The sequence below is a fragment of the Leptinotarsa decemlineata genome, unplaced genomic scaffold (assembly GCF_025532065.1).
Source record: "Leptinotarsa decemlineata unplaced genomic scaffold, Ldec_3_MD MMD2_tig00026314_RagTag_RagTag, whole genome shotgun sequence".
Taxonomy (NCBI): Eukaryota; Metazoa; Arthropoda; class Insecta; order Coleoptera; family Chrysomelidae; genus Leptinotarsa; species Leptinotarsa decemlineata.
The window spans coordinates 405454-428332 of record NW_027412684.1 but is presented as its reverse complement, the minus strand read 5'-3'; the positions used below and the strand labels follow the sequence as shown (position 1 = coordinate 428332).

The 22879-nt window shown below is 34.4% G+C and overlaps 1 long non-coding RNA gene and 1 pseudogene across 1 annotated transcript; one reads left to right on the top strand and one right to left on the bottom strand.

The window, feature by feature from the left end:
• Positions 1-22879, bottom strand: part of LOC141485282 (cyclin-dependent kinase 9-like) — a 332045-nt pseudogene that overhangs the window by 118873 nt on the left and 190293 nt on the right.
• LOC141485247 (uncharacterized) lies at positions 2142-4563 on the top strand. Its single transcript, XR_012467114.1, has 2 exons — positions 2142-2774; positions 4277-4563. It is a non-coding gene; the product is annotated as an uncharacterized lncRNA (long non-coding RNA).

Genomic DNA, 22879 nt, shown 5'->3' with positions numbered 1-22879 from the left:
CATATGAGAGACGCTTGAAAGAATATCTTCCAAATGGTATGTTAAAAGTGCATATTCGAGAGCTTTCATGATCTGATTTTATTTGGTGAAAACCATTACTACAATCAAAAACACTAAAATATTTGGCCCTTCTCAACTTATGGGTTATCTCATCCAAAGTTGGAATGTGAAACCGTTTGATGCAGACGTTTGAATGCTTGAGATCAATGCATATTCTTAATTCTTTATTAGGTTTGAACTATTACCAAGGAGTTGACCCAATCTGTTAGTTCAGTGCATTCTTCTATAATACCATTTCTTTCTAATTCATCTAATTTTTATTTAAGTCTTTACGTTATTTAAATGGAACCTTTCTAGAAGGATGAATTACCAGGTAAAACACTCATATTCAATCAACACCTTCGAAAACATCTCTGTACTTACATAAAATACTAGAAGCTGTATCTTTTTTAATTCATTTATGTAATTTTTTTATCATTTGTGATCTGATGATGGTTGATAAACCAAGGTTAGGAATTTTATTTGTTTCGATAACATGAAACTTAATATTTTCATTTTGATTTTTGTACTTACAAGGAACGTGGCAAATGCCTAATACATTCAATGTTTCATTTCCATAGGTGGTAACAATTCCTAGTTCCTAGTGTGTTAATGAATCTATTTGAAGCCTTCTGATAAAAGTATATGGTGAAACATTGATTTGAACACCAGTATCAAGTTTGAAAGACAACTTATTGTTCAAAAGTTAATTTTCATTCAATCAGCGTCGATTGAAAACATATTCATTTCGATACTTCCTAGAAACGAATTACAGCAATCATCAGAGTTTTCATCACTGAAATCATCATCTTGATGACTAATTACATTCAAATTTCGTGATTTACACATTCTAGCAAAATGAATAAATTTTGCACACACATGAGTACAACTGCATCTTGAGCATTTGTTCTGTTTACTGTTTTGCAGCACTGCATATGTATGGCTACGGCCGTATTGGTAACCAGACTGACATGCGTATGACGTAGATGCATGCGCTTCTGTAGCTTGCTTAGTAATGGAATTTTTTTTTGAATCGCCATTTTTTGTTTATTTGAATTTCTTGCTTCACCTAAATCATCCATTTTCAATGAATTTGTCCCTTTTGAGATTTGTTGAAGTTTTTTGTCCGCCTGTTCTGATGTTTTGCAAATAGAAACTGCACTAGACAAAGTCAGGTTAGGCTTTCTTATCAGTCTGTTTTTCAAAGAGATGTCCGATAGGGCAAGGATGAGACGATCTTTAATTAAACTGTCCGATAAGGTTCCAAAGCCATATGATGCACTCAATCATCTTAGAATGTTAACCTATTTTTGAATACTTTCTTCAGAGTTTCTATCTCGTGTGGAAAATAAGTAACGTTCATATATTTCATTTTTCTGAGGAATATCTTCATAAGCGTTTTTTCTCGTATCCTCAAGCCACTGCAAATTATTATATATTCGCACTGCTCTGTCCCCAATGGTGTTCAAAAGCAGGAATCATTTGTACTCAGAATTGCATTCCTTTTGATGAGATGCTGCCAAATATATTTCAAACTTCTGCTTGAAAAATATGTAGTTTTCTGCTGGATCTCTATTCTAGTCCATTTCACTTGGAATTTTTACATTTACATTGACAACAGACATGTTTGTTGATATTAATTTTACTACTGCCAATTCGACTGCGCCATGTTATGATAGGAACACGTTAATCAAAACGACACTTGGCATAAACTGGTTTATTGTGCTTTTTCTGATATTGCCATGAGGCGCGCTTGCGCATTTCTCATGACAAAGAGAATATCGAATTCAAACCTAATTAAGCAGATCTATACAATCTTTGAGGTTTCTACAAAATAAATAGGTCATCAATTGAACCACTTTAGCCAAGCTTTCAAAAGCCCAGAATATATGTGGTAACACCTGAAAATTGCTGAAATTCTTCAAGATGATCATGCTCACCAAGTACAATAAACAAGAAGATGAAGAATTTCATGTAGAAATCAAAAATATAACTGTTCCAAATAGAGCAATACAGACAAGATATTCTATTTTTTGAAACACATTTGAAAATACAACAATGAAGTGGAGTCACTGGAAATCGAACTAGCCAATGAGAAAAAATATGTAGACTTTCAAAAAACTTTCTGCATTAAATGTATCCAACACTTTAATCACTTTTGCTTCAAGAATGTTGTTACAATGTAAATCAATGGGAGCATCCATACAGCATGCTAAGTGCTGAGATAAACTGAAAGTTTGGTGGTACGGTCTAGCCGTAAAAAGTAAAATGAGGAATTTTTTCGTTAGGCAGTGAAATCAACTCATGGATTCATGTTCATCTTATGAGTAGACCAGTCCGACTCTGTCTGTAATCAAGCTGATAAATACTGAATAAAAAATACGGATAATAACGTCCGTCTGCCTTGAAACTATGAACGAGTATGAAAATACACACTTTAAATATTTATTTGTTTTCAATGTTAACTTGAATCATGAAGTTATTTTGGATTGTTTGTTTATTAATATTGAATTATTTTATTTGTGAAGGGAGGTCGGGAGCGATACCTCATAAATTGAAAAACACCGCACTTTCTTTGGTTGATAAGGCGAAGAGTGGTTTTTATGAACTAAAATGTAAAGTACACACTCTTGGTAATAAGATATATGCTCATGATCACTCGATCGACCCTTGTGGAAATCATAACCAATCTGATAGTATATCTGAAGATGATTATGAGGAACAGTCAAAAAGAGGTAAGTGTAGGAGGTGATATTATATTCTTCCCATATAATAAATATATTCAAATGAATCATTGGATATTCGTCTGCATCAGTTCAATTGTCAAGTGGATCTACAGGTAACTTTCAGTTTTACTAACGAGATTCAGGTTCAATTGTGAAATATGAATATGAGTATAACTTATTCAATTGCGGTAAATGTGTTACCTATAGATTTCAAGATACTCATTTCATTGTTTGAACACAAAATGTTTTTTCGGGTGAACAGAAGTTCGGAAAGATATTTTGTACTTTCTATAGGAAAGGTTACATTCGGTAAAACTGAACAGTCTTCATTTCAAATAGCAATCAAGGTTTCACAATACCTTATTGAAATTTTCAACAACAATCAAACCTATGCGAGTCACTAGCTATTGAAATTAACATATCTAGATATTGTGTAAAATCGCAGAGCTTATCATACGGCACACCAATTTTTTTATGGTGTATATTGCGGGTGATGAGAATAGTTTCCATGAATAAGTGATAGTGATAACAATTATTGAACTACCCTTAACTATTTCTGTTTTCCATTCATCAGTGTACCTAACCTAATCATTGAACAACCATAATTTCCATGAACTGCGATTTAATTGGTATATGAGGGAAATCTTTCCCTGAAGCTTTCACCATATCTGTGTTTCGAAAGAATATAACGTTGAGGTTGCGACGAGGGGGTCAATGAAAACAAGTAAGCTATCACATCATTCAGTTTTCCAATCCTTAATATGTAAGGTGATTTATTTCACTCGGTTGACCAGATTCAGCTATTTGTAGGTTTTCAAATTGTCACCCTGTATTTTCAAAATAACTTTCATTCATTGATTTTCCTTACGCAGTTGAATGAACCATTGTGAGCCCAATAATATGTCTGAAAGATGACGTACAAAATACTATGAGCAAATAGAAATGAATAAAATGCAGATTATTTGTCACTCCTTCTTCCGAAGAAAGATAGCTGAAACTACAACAATGTTTAATTTTATATAACAACTATCGAATTCCAAACACTAAATTCCAAAATTAGGATCAAGCGTTACGTTTGAGTTCCGGCAAGTTTTTATATTGCGATTTTTTATCAATATGTTGTGCATGAATTTTGAAAAATCAGGTAGAGAAAACCGATAATCCCTCAGATAACCCTACTGATGAAAATTAGATGACTCCTGAACCAATTCAAGAGTAGGATATCACCCCGTTGAGAGAAAAAAAGTGACAAAGTGACAAATTGATTCAAATAATTTTTCTCTTCAAATTGAAATCAACCTGTCTAAATCCAATGATAGACCATGTTATGTTTCCACTAGAGCACCCTGTACTCGAATATTCTGATGAAAAGCGAGTATCTCAAAAATGACCAGTGTGAGTCACCCCGTTTGACGGAATAGAATCCCGGCTTCATAAACAGTAACAGTTTTCCATATGGAAAGAACATCATCTAAATCTTTGGCAACTATCATGTTCAATGTTTTTTTCAGATCTGGAACACGAAAACACTGCGAGTACTATCGTACCGTATATTGATGTGAGAGGAAGTTTCGAAATCAATGCCAATACAACTCAATAGCGGCTGAAGACTGGAAATTAAATATCGATAGATAAGCATTGTTTCGAATGACTGAAAAAATCAATTGATGAATTCAGTTCAATGAGCTATTGTGATGTACAAAAAATATTTTTTCCAATCAAATTTCCCATGACGAATTGACTTTTTTATAATGACGATTATTTTCGAATAAAAAATCTGTAGTTTTGATTTCTTCAATGATTTTTTTATTATATCATGTGCACATTGGAGAAAAGAGATGATGATAAACCAACTTCAAAATTATTTGTTGAATCTGAACATCATTAACTACAAGAACATCATTAATTTTTGAAATATAATTTCAGACACTGGAGCATTTATTGTGACGCATTTGACTCTTAGGTATTGCTGGACTTGGTCCAAGTTCTTCACTAACAATTAAGTTAGAAGTTGATTGGCAATAGTGAACTTACACAAAAAAAATGTTTGAATTTGAAAATTCAGTCCATGTGTTTGCATTATCTGAGTGATATTTATTTCATGATATATTCATCTGTTCAAATCTACCAACGTGTCTATTTGAAATTGAATTTCGCAAATTATCCAAATGAATGCATTCACTCATTTAAGTCAAAACTTAGATTATCAGTCTACTAAGAATATTGATCCATTCAGTTGAAATGAATATTCGTTCTTTAGTTTTTCATTCAACCAGTCCCATTCTATTTGCAAAACTATATGATTCACTATATGTGCCGAACAGAATTCTACACCGATTTCAATTATATAACCTCTCGATTGACCAAATTTATAGATGAATTTATCATCAATTTATCCGCACCGCTTTTACCAGAATGTAATGAATGAACAATAACCGGAGTCGATTGAATACCTAGTCCTCATGCTAATTCCGCTTGTTCGTAATATTTTTTTCATTCTGAATGATTCCAAAATGATTTTAATAAATTATGAATTCAACCTACCTCACCAGATGTAATAAAGGGACCAAAAGTTTCTTGGAATTCAGGAATTTCTGATGTTAATTCAGTTAGTTACTTTTTTATTGATCCATTAAAACGAGCCTCAAAAAGCAATTGGTACATATTGAATACAGATATATAGTACAAGTATATAACTGACACATTTATGAATCACAAGTGAAGGGGAATTAAAACAATCAAGAGAGTGAAGAAAGCTGCAATTATGAAAAATAATACAAAACATGTTTTACTTATGTAGGTAAGAGTGAAACTCATCGATTGTATAGAGGCTATTTTCAAAAAGTAGTTGTTTTATTTTATGTTTCAATACTTGTTCATTATATAATCCCAGCCCCAAAATCTCGAACGAGTACAGACGTGAAGGTTAACGTATTTTGAGTACGTGAAAATAATTTCTGATACGGGTATTATATTCATGAAAAAATTGGTTTCATTCAATAATTTCAACTTCTACTTTTTTAAATAATGTTCTACATGATGATGTTCGTAATGCGTTTACAGTGGTTCTCTTTTGCGTTACAAAAACATTGTGTGCAGATGTAGAGTTTCCCCAAACAATAATCCGTTAGTTGATTCTTGATTATATCTGCCGGTGGTAATATAATCGCAGTGCTGACGGAAATTGAGATTGCTGTCTAGGAAGCTCTAAAAATTGTATACTGTCAACTCTTTCTATCTCAACATCGCATATTCCAATATTAATGCCTACTAAACATGATTCTTGGGAAACACATATGTCATTACTTAACTGATCGGATAAAAAAGTTTTGTTATAATTCTCATTCAAATATTGTGTCTTGACTGCCTGGGTGCGATTTGAAAAATATGATACGAACCACAACAATTAAATCTCGTCACAATCAATTTGCAAACGGTGTCGAATTTCTCATTGTGTCTCAAATAAGCACCTTCACCTTCACCTAAAAACATTCCCTTAGCTGTTCCAGAATTCTTTAAACCTTCTGAAATTGAAGTTCTTATTGGGGTAAAATTATTCTATAAATTACTTATCATAGGCCAATTCTCATTAAAAGGCCAGCCAGATGCTGTTCTACAAAAAACTCAACTAGGATGGATCGTAGCTGGTGGAATTAAAAATCCTATCGTCACTAGACGCATAACTTGTCACAAATCTGGTCGATACGTCGTTAGGCTTCCTTTTAATGACAAAATTCAAAATCTCGGAGAATCTTATTCAACTGCTTCACGTCGTTTTCACGTCTTGAAAAGGCGATTCCAAAAAGATTCAGAACTTCAACGTCAATACTCTGACTTTAATAGCAAAAGCTATTAATGCCTCGAAATATGCCTCGTATTTCGTGTCAAGACGATACTGCCAAGAGTTTTTATCTTTCCCATGATGCGGTAAGAAAGTACTACCAAAATTCGAGTCGTATTTGATAGTTCGGCTAAAATATCAACAGGTATTTCATTAAATGATACTTCAATCTTCATCGTGAAAGTATTAGCGATCCGATTGAGACTTATATTCTTGAAACTGTCACATACGGCACAGGTTCTGCCTCTCATCTAGCTATTCGATCCTTACAGCAGCTAGTTGAGGACGAAGGTCATCGCTATCCACTTGCTTCTATATCTTTAAAAAAAAAATTCTACGTGGATGATTTTCTTACAGGTGCGAAAACACTACCGGAAGCAGAGCTATTACGCGATCAACTACAAGATTTAGTTAAGAAAGGTGGCTTTCAGTTACGAAAATGGGCTTCAAATCATCCGTCACTTGTATCCAATTATTTTGAGCATCCAAAAAATACTCATATATCCCTTGATCCTAAATCGTCTGTCGAAACTCTCGGTATCCACTGGAACTCTCAAAGTGATTTACTGTTTCATAAAGTTAATGCAACTATTTCAAAAACTCCCACCAATCGAAGAATTTCATCTCAAATCGTAAAACCTCGTCTAGCTGATCATGAGCCAGGTCCTCTACCTGATTACCGCATTGTGCCTTCGCGACCTTTTTTGAAAACGGGTGTCGACTACTGCGGCCCACTGTGCATTGAAGAGAAGCGATTCCGTAATCGGAATAAACTCCTCAAGGTCAATGTTGCAGTTTATATTTGCATGGTCACTAAAGCTATCTATTTAGAGCTTGTTTCCGATCCTTCTACGGAAGCTTTCTTGGCTTGTATTAGACGTTTTTTTTTCTAGGAGAGGATCTTTTCTGACACCGGCACTAACTTTTTTAGCGCTGACCATGAGCTGCAAACCTTATTCAATTCAGCTGATCACCAAACCGCCATAAAACAAAATATCGATAATGAAAGAATCACATGTTATTTCATATCACCCCAAGCTCCTCATTTTGGAGGACTTTGGGAAGCTGCAGTCAAATCATTCAAAAGCCATTTACTCCGTACTGTCAAAGATCCATTGCTTACATATGAACAATTAGAAACATATATAATTGAGATCGAAGCGATATTGAACTTTCGTCCTTCATCCCCTTCATCCTCGGATCCCAACAACCTGTTACCTTTGACTGCTGACCATTTTCTCACTGGTGCTCCAGAGGTCGACTTCACTAACACTCCATCTAACCGATTGTCTGCCTGGCAACATGCGCAGAAATTGAAGCAGCAGATCGCTGGCGTATGGAATATCTAAATAACCTTATCAGCTCGCATCTACGTTCTAAATCAACTAGCAGGATTCAAGTTGGAGATTTGGTTCTGATCCATGAAGACAGTCTTCCCCCACTAGTTTGGTCCATTGGAAGAATCACCTTAATCCATCCAGGAGAAGACGGCATTGTTCGTGTAGTGACTCTAAAAACAAAAAGTAGCGAGTGCAAGCGCTGTACTAAGAAACTTTGCCCTCTACCCTTCAATTAACGGTTCTATTTCATTTTATTGAACTTGGACAGTTCAAGGGTGGCGGCGTGTTCGGTCTCAAAATTTTACTATCGAAATTATGATGTTTTCCAAGTGAATCTTAATTTTTTAGTATTTAGCCTAGAGTTGCTTGCTCTAAAATTTCTACAACGAAACAAACTGTTTTATGTCATTATTTTTATGTATTGTTAACTAATATTATTCAAGTTATTCAATTTTTCATCATTCCTAATCGAGGTTTTCCAGATAGTTCTCAAATGTACGGGTCTTTTCTAATCCACTCATCCTCATAATATTCAATATTCTCAAATATATTTTCTCAAGCAACCCGTACATTTGAGTCTACGAGTATCTAACGCAAATATTGTAAGCTACAAATATAATAGCTAGATTTTTAATTCCTGAAATGTTCCTTGTATCCCTTATCTTGGGAATTACGTGCTATTATGATCTCTCCTACCTATGATAATCCAAATCTTTGTTTATCCCTACAATACCGAAATCTGAAACCCCTTCTCTAACTACCGATGCGGAACAGTGCCATTTTGTAATATGCATTCATTACGTTTCAAACCTTGAAACAGTACAGTTAGAATTAAATCTTGTCTCGTCTACAGTACATCTAGCTAGTTATTTTTCTTATTCTATTTCTTCACAAAAGTTATTGTATTTCTTGTATGCATTGAACATTTCATACTCACGATAAATAAATCGTGGTCAAAACATACTGAATACCTCTAATAAATGTTTTATACAGTTCATCCTGGAGATTTTCGTGTTAAACGTAGTCAAAACATTCATTTCATTATCTCGGTCCCATTTCACCGTGTCATCATGAAAATTTTACTAATAATTTTGATCAATATATATGCGTTGAAGGGTCCCTGCAACTTCAGACACTTTCTTACAAATTTTCACCTATTTCCTATACCTATAGTCTGAAATATCGTGTTCTGAGTGTGGTAAGCTGAATTAGAAGCTGGTCTTCTGTAACCTGGTCACCTGGTACACTTACTGAGACAAAACGGTCAGATTGCTATTCAACATTCTGATTCTTATTATTTTCATTTCAGTAGGAGAAATTTTCCTCAATTCAATGAGCAGTCCAAAGTCAGAATTCCAAAATGTTATCTGTATTACAAAAATAAACCAATAATGCGAAAGGCATATGAATATAATAGCACACAAATAAGAGTTCCACAATTGAAAATTTTCAGGTATCTACCCTCCATATACTACCTTAAGTCGTTCCAACCACTTTATTGTGCTTGTATTGCCTGGCCATGCTGTACTAACCATATGGCTTGACAAACCAATGATATCTGGAATAATCAAAGTTGTGGTGTTGTAAACACTACAGGTACAAGGAAGTGGGGTTGACTACCAGCTGCCGATACTCGCTTACTCAAAGCAGGCGTATTTCTCCAAAATAGATTTTTTCATCTGTCCTGACCGAGTCTTGTTTCGTTTTTCGCAAGTACCCATTCTGTATCATCTTTTAGTTCGACCATCCTCAATTCTATCTCTAATTCTTCCACTACTATCATGTTTCAGAGGTCGTTTCTTCTTCAGTATCCGTCTTCTATGAGATTTATCATTTATTTTTCATTTATGGTCACAACTGCATAAATTAGATATGTTGAGTCTATGGTTCTATCAAACAGGGCTCGTAACATTCTATAAAGTCTTTGTAGCGGCAAGGAAAAATTATCTTGTCGTTGCTTCTGCGGCAACAAAAATCTTTGTAGCGGCAAGGAAAAATTATCTTGTCTTTTCTTGTGCGGCAACGAAAATCATTATTAAATCACATTTGCACGTATAGATTACCTAGGATCGGACGTTTTCATGTTTCAATATTGGTTATTCCAATATTTTCCATCCAACCGGCAAAAAAAAAAGTTGTATTGATAGAATTTTTTGATAATCCCCCACGCAAATGAAAAGTGAAGCTGGAAATTAGTCTCGGAAAGTATCAGCAACAATCCAGCCACGGGGGTGAAGATTAAATTGAGAACTTTATGAGACTTAACATGGATAAATGGATGGTCCGCCCTTTTCCCAATTCTTGTTTCACCCCCATATCCTTTTGGAAGTACACTGAACTAAATAAATATAGTTAAAAAAATCACGCTTTCGAAGAACATCGAACTGAAAAGTTGAAAATAATTTTTTTAAAATAAGCTTTGAACAATAACGAACGGAAAATACTAGTATTATTGTGATAAAAGCGACGGGCGCTTGATATACAAAACATATGGCACAAAGCGGCCACTCTTTTTTCAAAATAATACTAGTATATTTCGTTCGTTATTGTTTTAAGCTTATTTGAAAAAATATATTTTTAACTCTTCAGTTCGATGTTCTTTGAAATCGTAGTTCTGTATGTTATAAAAGCGTGTTTTTTAGTCTTTTTAAACTATATTCAATTATCTGAACTTTGGGATCAATCAGCCGTATATTGTTTAGAAAAATGACTATCGATATTTTCCGATTTCGGAGAGGTAGCCTGAAAATCAGCTACCAAGCCCAAGGAAGGCAGCAGGCGCGCGTGTTGATAAAAAAATACTTTTTTCAAATGAAAAAATACATGTAGAGTGAGTTCGAATTATATCAAGGAGTTTACGTACAGCGCCATCTGCCCACGAATAGATCAAGCAATAATGTCGATAACTCTATCAAATACAGATCCCGAGCTTGAGAGTTACAAACAAACAAACAAACATACATACATACAGGTGAAGCAAATAAAAGCGTGTTAATAACTGTTGTAGCGTCCTAATTTATGGATACTCATCCTACCTTGTTTTTCGTGAATTCTCAGTTACTTTTCAAGAAAAAAAATGTGTCCAAGTTATTTTCCGGGTTTGTCAGTGAGTCGTGATCTGCAATTTCATCCTGTCGTGAAAGTTTATTCCCAAGTAACTGTATATGAATTTTGCTGCCAAACTCTCCTGTTTGTAAAAAAAAAATAAAAATTTTTGCAAATTTGGGAATGACATCATTTCAGTTCGCTATCGTTGTCTCGTTGCTTCAGGAAAAAATGAAAGAAAAACCTCGAAATTAAAAACAAAATCACATGAAACTTACTGTGTTAGGTTGTTGAAAGAGTCATTTTCGATTAATGTTCGATTTGAATCCTCTACAATTGAATTTAAGTAAATTTGGAATCCTGAACACTTGTACGATTTTACCATAATAATGCCATGATAAAATTGCAGTTTTTTTTTAAAACGTGAGAAATATACAAGGAATTTGAATTTTCCGATATGAGGAACTATTGATCAATAATAAAAGTGCATTTAAATCATAGATCAATAATAGCACCCCACTTGCATTTGTGGAGACTGCAGATATGTCTTAAACATTGATTCATCAAATTTTCACAACTTTAGTGTTTTATAATTCTGACTGAATTGCATTGAATATCATTGCCGTGAAGCAATCTTCGATATTCATTTGCAGAATAATCCAAATATGATGGTTTTCGTAAGATGTCTGCAGATAGACCAAGATATTTCTGAACAGTTACCTTCGTAATGAGATGATAATGGACTCACATATCAGGTATATCCGCTGAGCTGATAATAAAGCGTATTACTGATAATGAATTATGGAATTCAGAAAGAGAATGATTACTTCCGTATCATCACAGACAGAATATGATCAAATATTCGAAGATGAAAGTTATTAGTAATCAAGTAATGTTATTCTGAGAACATACTGAATACATCATTTCAAGAATGCAGGAAAGACCAATTATTTTGATTCTTCATGAAGCGACTAATCATAATTTGATCAATGAATACTCTGTATTTTCAGAATGATACTAAGAAGAAATTACCATATTAAAGGCTCGCGCAAACCGGAGCGGCCGCGAACGCGGTGACGGACGCGGTGGCAATGCGTTCAAACGCTGTGCGTGTAAAATAATTAAAGAGGGCAAACCTAAGCGATCTACCACACGCGCCCGCTTGTTTTGCAGCGAACTGTCCGCGTCTCGCTTGGCGTTCGGCGGTAGAACGCTGCTTACACTATTTGACCGCTCAATTCGCGCGATCTTCTGCAGGACAAAACATGTTGAGCAAAGAGGAGCTTATCGAAAGTGTTCGTGTTGAACCAATTTTGTATGATCTCACTAATAGTGAGTATAAAAATATCAAGAAAAAAGACAAAATATGGGACGAGATTGCCGAGTCGTTTGAAGGGGTAACTGGTAAGTACAAAATAACATATTTGTAGTAGGTAATGTATTTTTCTCAAAATATTTATTTTAATTATTAATTATTGTCATTAAAAAACGAAACAAATCTTTGACGAATTTGAAATGCAGTATTTATTGATCTTCTGTTATCATTTCTATTTGTAATGGTTCCAGGGTACGCTTCATTTTCTTCTAATAAATTGGATGGCAAGTCACACTGTTTTATGAGCAAGTAATTGTGTAATACACAAACAGTTTTAACAATAATTATAGCTGTTTCAACTTTTACTTCAATAGGTCTGAAGAGAAGCCGCCACTTATTGGATAACATTTCAAATGCATTTTCCACGACACGGCGTGCTCGGCACAACCTTTTATTAAAGACTTCTTTTCTTAGATCAGATTTTGATTGACGATGTGGAAAAGGTCGCATTGAATATTCCTTTAGTGGGAAAGCTTCATCACCAACAAGAACACAAGGTGTACACTCATCTTGAAATGGCAAACGTTTATCTTTTGGGACATTAAAGGTTTTGTTATCAAGTATTCGCCCCATAATAGATTGTTCGAACAATCCACCGTCGCTATTTCTGCCATATCCTCCAACATCCAAACAGATAAATTTGTAATCATAATCTACGATAGCAAGTAAAACGAAAGAAAACTTTTGCAAATAACAAAAGTAATTAGATTCAGTTTTATCCGGACGTATTATGGTAATATGCTTTCCGTCAATGCTTCCTAAACAGTTTGGAAATTGCCATTTTTCGTAGAAACCATTTATACTTTTTTCCCATGTTTCTTCAGTTGGTTCAGGCATGTATAAGGGTTGCATATGGTTCCAAAGCGCAGTACAAACCTCAAAAACTATGGCGCTCACTGTTCGAAATCCCATTCTAGAACTATGGCCAATAGTTTTACATGAATCTCCAGTTGCAAGATATCCTAAAAATAAAAATTTTTTCAAAGCATTTTAATAGATTAGCAATAAAAATGTTATCAAGAAAAATGTTAATTTGTTTCAGGTGAAGAAATAAAGAAAAAATGGAAAAACCTACGCGATTCCTATAGTAAATATTTAAAAACCGAAAAAACCACCACTGGACAAGAAACGAAGATTTTGGATCGTTATAATACTTGGCTTTGGGCTCAACAAATGGAATTTTTGCGACCTTCCTTGGCATTTGCCAAATCACATTCAAACGTTATGTCAGTACGACAACCACCATCATCTGAACTTACTGAAGAAGGCCACAATCAAGTCCAATGTCAGGAAACAGCAGATAAAAATAACCCTTCGGTTGAATCACAGACACCTAGTGAAAGTACCCAATCACTTTCTGACATGCAGCAAACAAATACTAACCGTTAGCCAATTAGTACAAATCAGCCACCAGCAAAAAAGAACAAAAAACATGAATTCAGCAAAGCACCAGCAACTCAGTTAAGCCAACGGCAAAATCAGCCAGAAAAACACCAATCATCTTCATCATCTGTGGAACAAGTTATTTCTTATTTTGATAGGAAAACTGCAGAAAGTGCATGTGATGAAATTGATGATATATTCAAAGGATATGTTGAGACTGTAAAAAAATTTTCAAAAAGAAGACAGGCTATCATTGAATTTAAAATATCACAACTACTAATGGAGCAAGAATTGGAGCATCTGGATGAGGAAGAGCGACGCAGGTCTACAAACTCGTACGTTTTTCCACAACCTGAGGCTTACTCCAATCCTGTGGTGCATATTTCTGAAAATTCTTCTTCTCTGGACAGACCGGGATCATCAGAATCCAATTTTCACGACAGTGAATCTTCTGTAGATTGGTATGAAAGATTTGGAACTTCACTAACGAAATTCCCGTACAACATTTAAAACATGTGCAATACTTAATTAGGTAGATACTTATTTCGTTATTTACTTGTTCAACAAATTAAAATTATGTTTTAAAAATGATTATTTCGTTAGTTACTTACTAAGTGTTACAGCTAGTCGTTCAGCTGGTTCTATAGGTTCTCTGTAATGAGTAAACTGTTTTGTTATGTCCTCTTTCATGAGATCTAATATTTCATCGAAACATTCTACAGTCATCCTGAAGTATATTAAAAAGCGCTGTTCGTCCTCTCTTAGTTCGTGATATAATGTGTGAAATTCTCCTTGAATTTCACGAGTTAAGTTAATATCGTGAATCCAAATTCTTCGTTTCTTTCTACAAAAAAATAAACAGGTTAATTTTATAACTATACCTATTTATTAAGAAACAAGATTAGTTTATACTTACTTTTGAGGTTCACCGTCTTCGTCAATTAGCATGGCGAGAAACAACGTTTCCTCTTCAAAATCCATATCGTTTCTTACACTTTGAACGCATTGGTGTGCGGTGGTTTTATTCGCTTTGCGACCGCATCGCCACCGCGTCCGCCACCGCGTTCGCGGCCGCTCCGGTTTGCGCGAGCCTTTACAATGACGAAATGAACAAATATTTGGAGATGAAAGTCAACAGTCATTTGAAAAAGGTTATTTTAAGGTTATATTGAGTGATTCAATATTTCTTTTTAAATATCACGAACTTTCTCAATGTGGAAATGTTGGAAAATGTATAAGTTTTCTGGACAATACATGATGTTCAGGAGGAAACTATATTTAAGAGTGATTAATTTTTGGGAAATAAAGTTTTTGAGGCTTTCTACTTTTACATCTCGATACAAAAATGTGGAAATCTTGAGAAGAAAGAAAGCAGACAATTTCAGAAGATGTAACCCTTTACATAGATGTGTTGATCATGCAAAGAAGTAACTTTCAGACACAAACTGGAAGAAAAATCCCTCCTGAAACAGCTACTTTCATATCAACTTTGAATTACATGAAAGAAATATTCTTTCGAAAAAAATACTTTTATATGAACACTGAATTATACAAAAACACTTTTTCCTACTGGAATACAAACTGAAAAAGTGGCTTTTCTTTCCATTTCATGTCTGAAAGTAACTTCTTTGCATGATGTATAGAGTAACTTCTTTTGAAATTGATTGCTTCCTTAATTTCTTGGGAAGATTCCCATATTTTTTTGTATCAAGATGGAGTAGCAGAAAGCCAAAAACTTTCTTTCCCAGGAAAATATGAGATCCAATAATTTTTTCAACAGTCGGTACTCAACTGGTACTCAGTTTGCTGAAATATGTTTTCTTCTAAGGGTGAAGAATTTGAGGAATGAGATAATTTTGTGTGATTGAATTTCGAAAGTACTTCCAGAGAAGCAATTAGTTTGAGCGAAAAATCGATTCTGACTATTCACACTCTAGATTTTGTTTCATTGTACTATGTGAACACAAGCTAGAATCCTTGAATAATATCAAATTTATTGAACTAATATAAATCGTCTCTATTAGCATTACGGACCGTATTCTATTTGTTGATGGCGAAATTTGTCTTCCTTGATGGCAAACGATATGTAAAATCTTTGCCACTAATTGAAGAAGAAGGATTAAATGATGTACCCTGGTTGATGACAAAGTTAACGGATGAAAATGCAGTGACATCGACGATAAGGGTAATAGTGGTGTGGGCGAATATTTGTCACTCTTATTCTTCCCTTCATTTCAACTTTTCTCAATATTTTTGAAAAAATATCATAGTGAACACTCCTCATGCTGCGAAAATTTCTTTCTGAGGTTCATTTGAATTGAAATTGCAAAATTCAAAAAACCCTCAGTAGGAAATTTTCATATACTAGATCTACAGATGTTAAAACATATAAAGACTTTTTTCAAGTACTACGTTATTCACTACGAAAAAGCTATTGTGTTAGCGAAACACGTCGTGATATTTTTGAAAATTATAGTTTGTGGAGATCAAAAGCGTAAGGTGTAGTTTATGGACTTTTTTTCAATCAGTTTCCCTCTGAAGTTATCCATCATGATGTCATAGGGTGGTGAAACATACACAAAAATTTAAAAAACGTAGGAGAGTGCATTTTCCAAATCAAAATGAAACACGTATAATGTCGATAATCATCTAAGAACATGATTGAATGATATGTCATGAAACTAATAGTTACTTACCCTTCTGTTCATATGAATGTGACACTATTTGGCACTAGAAATCAAATTGTTAAAAATACTTTCAAGCCAGTCACTTGAAACGGTAGAAACATTTTTTCATCTATTTCACATATACCTTCATATAAATGGTCTTCTTCAGTCCAAAACTTCTTTTGGGTTCTGAACTTTTAGACATTCTTCGTATATAAACTTTCGGGCCCGATCGGACTTGTATATTCATATCCATAAGAACAATAAATCAGGTGTCTACAAGCTAACATTCGAATCGTGCCCGATAATTTATGGAAGAAGAATGTCTTATATATTTTAAAACGATAATTTCAGAACACAGGATAGGTTTGGAACTGAAGATGACCAATTCCACCTTACTGACCTTTTTTTTGGAAACAACTACGATTTAAACATAATACATAAAAAATACAAAAATTGAACCTGCCGCATTTACCCAGAATCAATAAACAAAATTAATTATAGTCTCTATTGAATGACCAAAAAGAAGTTAATCACGTACAATCGTTGAACTCATTTTCAGAAAAATTAATGAATTATTCGACAATAACCTCTTATTGTTCTATCTGTACCTTTGTATCTAGAACTGATACTGTATGGTAAATACTTTTGTTTCAAAATACCTCTTAACCTAGAATTATTATTATCAATAAATGGAGTTCTATAACTACCGTTATATAAAATGCATAGATGAATGGGATAATGTATCGATTAGACTGAAGAAGGTACTGTGTATAAACGCATCTCTGGTGAAATTATTACTTGGAATTTTTTTTATATTATCTTGAATAGCAATCCTGAATAGTCGATAACGTAAACTGGTCAGTCGGTAGCCTAGCGGTTCGGTGTGGGTGCTTTGTTCACTCACTCGAATTGACTGCCGTGCTGGTCGGTGGTTCAAGCCCTAGTCTGAACGATCGATCTTCACTTGCTACCGACAACCCGTGTTAGGAATCACACGTTAAAAGGTAAGACCTCGTTAATCATTGGCTCGCACAAGTTTCGACTTCTGAGGGTTGTCGTTCGTAGGGGTGCGACAGCTGGTTAACGGAAAAACAGATTTTAAACAGATTTTTTTAAACAGAATTACCTACGATGATTCAACAGATGACATTTAATTCGTGTGCGAGAGGGAAAAATTAAATTACGAAGTCAAGGTCAAGTTTTTTGTTTTACTTAACAATCGGATTTTTTTTTATTTATTTTCAGTGGAATACAAAATGGGACAAACCCAAAAAGATAATTCACAAATTATGGGGTGAAAATAACAATGAATGATTTGATTGTTAGGTATAAATCTGTTTAAAAAATCTGTTTTTTCGTTAATCAGCTGTCGCCCCCATACGAACGACAACTCTCAGAAGTTGAGAAACTTGTGCGAGCTAAGGACTAACGAGGTCTTACCTTTCAACATGTGATTCCTAACACAGAATAATATGCAATATCGTGTTATGAGCAGTTTTTAATCAAGTGCAGTACAAATTACAATTCTTAGATATGAAAATGGTGATTGTATGAACGATTGTATGAAAAGATGTCAATTTCTATTTTTTGGATTTGGATATAAAGTTGTAGGATCTACAATACCTATTAAAGGGGAGAATTCAAATAGTAATTAGTTTTACTTTGATTTGTTTGGAATGGTACATTAATCAAAAGTTGGTTCAATAAAGAACTGCTTTCAAAAAAATATTTATTATTTTATATAGAAACTTAATATCAGCTTTTTGACACCTATCCGCCAAAGATGTCAGATTGAGTTGTATTTCAATTTGTAATGGATCTTTAAGATTATGAAAGAATTTTATATTGATATAGGTAACGAATTTGCTTTGTATAGATTCAAGTCTTTCAATATACGAGATATACAGGGGGTTCCAAATAACTGAAGCAGAATTGAGTTGGCTATCTACATAAACCATGTAAAGTGTACGAACAGATAAAATGATTAAGGCTTTCGAGGCCAAGATATTCAATGTTACGATCTTCGTTCGGGTTTGGAGGTCATCGTGGTTTGGAACTGTGTCCTAACGTTTCGCCAGCACGAGTGGCTGGCTTCCTCAGAGGTCTATTCATCCTGGTGGTTCATCGATGTCACGATGAGTCATCGGTATTACGATAGTAGAATGTTAACTGAACACCTCTTCGGTGGTTTTAAAATCTTGGTGAGTTGGCCGTGAAACACCGTGCGGATATGCAAAATCGCGTTCTTTTCATTTGGCACTGGAAACAAAACACTTTTGTTGATCATTATTGCTGCTATAAAAAACTGTATTGAAAGAGAAATGTCATATTATTTGAAGCGGAAGAAGTTAGTGACTCATCATGGAAGAAACCAACTGTGCGAGATACAATTTAAGTTGTGTGCCTTGTAGGAGATAATGCTCTTTTGGCAAGAGAAGCTGCCAGAGAATTGCATAACAGACTTCCCTATCAACTTTCAGTAAGCAGCAGTACGGTGAACCGTATAAATCCTGTTTTTAAAGAAACAGGCTGTGTATCGAGGCATATGCTGAAAAACAAAAACGATATACATCGTAGGAATAGAAATGGTGTGCGAGTATTGCAGTGTTTTCGTACTAGTCCTCATTCAAGCTTACAAACGGCTAGTTTGATCTTGAATATCCATAGAGAAAATATCAGGTGATGCTTTTTGAAATGTAAAATTGAACCATGCAAGCCAAAAATTGTACACATTCTGGAACAGGGAGATGAAGAAAGAAAGTTAGAATTATGTTTGTGGGTCCAAGGAGAATATTTGATTGATTATATAATCTCCAAAACAAATTTCTTCAGTGATGAAGCTACTTTTACCACAAATGGAATAGTCTCGTCCCAAAATACAAGGTACTGATAAGTGCATTGCAGAGAATGGCGGATTGGTTGAAATAACAAAAATTTGATGAACGTTCATTCCTTTTTCTGTCTTCAATAATTTGTTGAATATTGTTTTTCAATTGTTTGATTTGTCCAATGATTAATTGATCAGAATAAATATGTTCATTCGTTTATTTAATTTGTCACAAAGTTATCAACGATTACTTGATGTTCATTTTACTTTCCAATACATCAGATACTTGAATTAATTCATAATAAAAATTTATTTTTTTTACCACATAATTATTGATATTGAATATATTTCACACCACCGTTTGAGAGAGTGCCAAGTCCGATGGTGATTTTAAATTTTTCCTAAAAAAATCGCTTAACGATTTCTTGTATTCCAACCTATAAATATATTCGCAGCAGTGTTTGTAGAAAGAAAATAATATTTGGTTCCAATATACAGTGTTTTGAGCTCTACAATTCAAAATGAAGTTTTTTGATATTGAAGAAAAGTTGCAAATTTTAGGGAGGTGATCCTCTTTTAAGAGGGCCACGCTGTATAATTTTATGTTGACTTACCTACGCTGTGGCAGAAATCCAAGCACAGTAGAATAATACAAGCAGTATAGGCTATCTTACCACGTGATCCGCCCGAGTTGTCGGGGAACTTCATTCGCTCTCAGGATAAGCTTCTCATCCAACGTGTTCAGTGCTGTAGTATCGAAGGATTTGACGATACCACGGACATCGGATAAGTTATAATAAACGGTCGTAAATTGATATTGTGTTTGGTCTATTCTCTGTTGTTTTTATTGCTTTTAGTTTTTGTAGTTGGTTATAAGTAATTTACCACAAAATATTTTATAATAACCTCAAATTTCGTTTTTATATGAGCACATGCCTCTGGTAAGAAAAACGAAATTGGCTCCTCACTTCGTTTTGAGGTCACCGAGAACTTTGTGAATTCATGAATGAAAGTAGTGGGAGTGGACTTACTGGTTTTACTATGACCCAACGGTGTCATGGTTTGAAAGCAGTGCTCGTTGGTTTCGATGTTGCATCTCGAGAGACGATGTGAGTGACCGACCCGGTTGGGTACGTTCAACAGTTTCTCGCGTATATTGACTCTTTGTCGAAGCAATCTTGGAAGTAACAGCATTGACACCTCAGTGACATTTCCTTCATACACATTATAGTCGGACACACCCGATGCACAGAGAAAAACGGTTCAGGTAAACGCGTACACTTGAGAATAATTTAATAACTATAGATGTATTTTTACATTTCAATATAATAACATCAAGTAAAAAAAAGTTTCTGTCATTGGGTTTCTACAGTAGGTGAATTGAGTCCCTATTGAAAATGAAGTGTTCACCCATGTATTACTTGCTACTCAACAGTTTGTTCCCCAGTATTCAACAGTTTTGCCTAAACTAGCTTATTTACCATTAAACATCTGCATTCAGTGAAAAGAACAATAGTATGCTACCCTCAGTACCAATTTAATACATGTAAGTAAAAAAGTATTTATTTGACTTTTCCGGTGTCTACGGAATGGTTCGGAGAGGTACGTACGCGCGTGATGCGCGAACACCTTCAAATTTCAGTTTTATTGAAACTTTACGTTTCAATTACAGCTGTGGAAAGCTTTCTCAACATTTGATAGCTACTACTGAACAATTTCTTTTTGTTTTAGCGCCGCGTCGTGTCGTCCAAAGCCTACTCAATCAAAGTGTGCGATTCAAAGTTTACAAGAAAGAAACTAAAAGCTCCGTATTTCAAAGATAACCAGCAAAACATCAAGTGTGCTATATTTTAGAAAAAATAAATTTGAACTCTATTGACATATGAAGGAATATACAGGGTGCCTCATTAAAACATGCTGTAACTCAGAAATGATGATAAATATTGATATGCGGTTTTCACCATTAAGATTGTCATAAAATTTGTCCCTCAGACACACCAATCAGTTTTCATCTATCTAGTTGGAAACAGAAGTTTCCCTTCAAAAGTGTCCAATTTGGTCCACTCAGTACAACATAAATCATCTCAGAATTACGAAAAATCTTCTGGTACGCGTATTTCGAAAAAAAAATCAATATCAATGAAAATGTTTCAATTCTCACAATGAATAAATGAAACACAAAACTGTTATTAAACTTTCAGAAATATGTATGTACCGTTGAAAAATTACACAAAAAATTCAAGACGCAAGTTATCTTCAATTAAATTGGTGCATCATTCAAAATCTGCATAATTTTTATAATTATGAAGATAATGAACATTTATCGCTGCCTGTTCAATCTCCATGTAGTCTTTTTCGATTAAAGTAACTTCTTTTATCCTTTTCTGCCAGTCTTCTTCTTCATCCAATTCTGAAGAATTTTATTACAGCAGCTCACGCTATGGCCGGAAGTATTCAATTTCTTCCTTATGATTTCAGTTGTAGAAATCTCATTACTTTTGTAACAGTTGTATATGGTTTTTTTCAATGATTTTATTGGATGAACATCTAAAGGTTTTGATAATCCTGTCTTGCGTTCATAAGGTTTGTTTCTGACTATTTTACGTAAAATTGAGAAAGAGATTTCGGTCAAATCTGATTTTGCTTGTAATAGTTTGTTTCCCTCGAAACCAAAATTGAGATGAAGATTCTTATATATATTGAAACTTATTCTCTGTGTTTCAATATTCGAATGCATTCAAATCTTATTTACTGGTATCTCTTTTTCGCATCGTTCACCATCGTTATTGAAATCACTACATTGGAAAAAGTCTGCGTTGTTATCACACTCGTTATTACTATTAGTACTTGTTCAAGGACGCCATATTTTGAACAGATATCAAAAATTTTAAGTAATATAACTGTACCAATATATCGAACTTCAACATTCAAATCGCGATCAGTTCCTGAAATGAACACTACAGCAATAACCATCTACGCATTCCCGATTTCTATTCGTCACCGTAACATGACTTCAAAATTAATTTTATAACTCTTCAGCCAATCATAAAACTTGATTAGTCATAAAACTCAGTTAGTAAAAATTATCCAATTCGAACTGGCAAGTCTACAGTCCACGTGGACTAGTTCACTGTCGGTTCATTTCTATGTATTGGTTTTTTTTGGCCTTTGAGAGTGCCGCCAACTTCAAGAGTGCACAATATCGTTCACTTCGACTATACCTACACAGGTCTACAGAACCGTCTTAACAGCCCAAAATATTTTTATTGATGATTAAATCTTTTCTTTGTGGTAGAGATAAAAAGTCTTGTGGTGTTATTAAGGCTTCGTGTGGAAGAACTATCGCGTGATCAATCGAACAAAAGTGCCGTTTACAGTTTTCCCGAATTCAAAAAAAAAACTAATGAAACACGCTTTCGGTCGGTGGCCAAGCAGTTCGACGTGGGTGCTTTGTTCACTCACTCAAATTGACTGCCGTGTTGGTCGGTGATTCAAGCCCTAGTATGAACGATCGATTTTCACTTGCTATCATGTAACCCGTGTTAGGAGTCACACGTTAAAAGATAAGACCTCGTTAATCCTAAGCTCGCACAAGTTTCTACTTCTGAGGGTTGTCTTTCGTAGGGGTGCGACA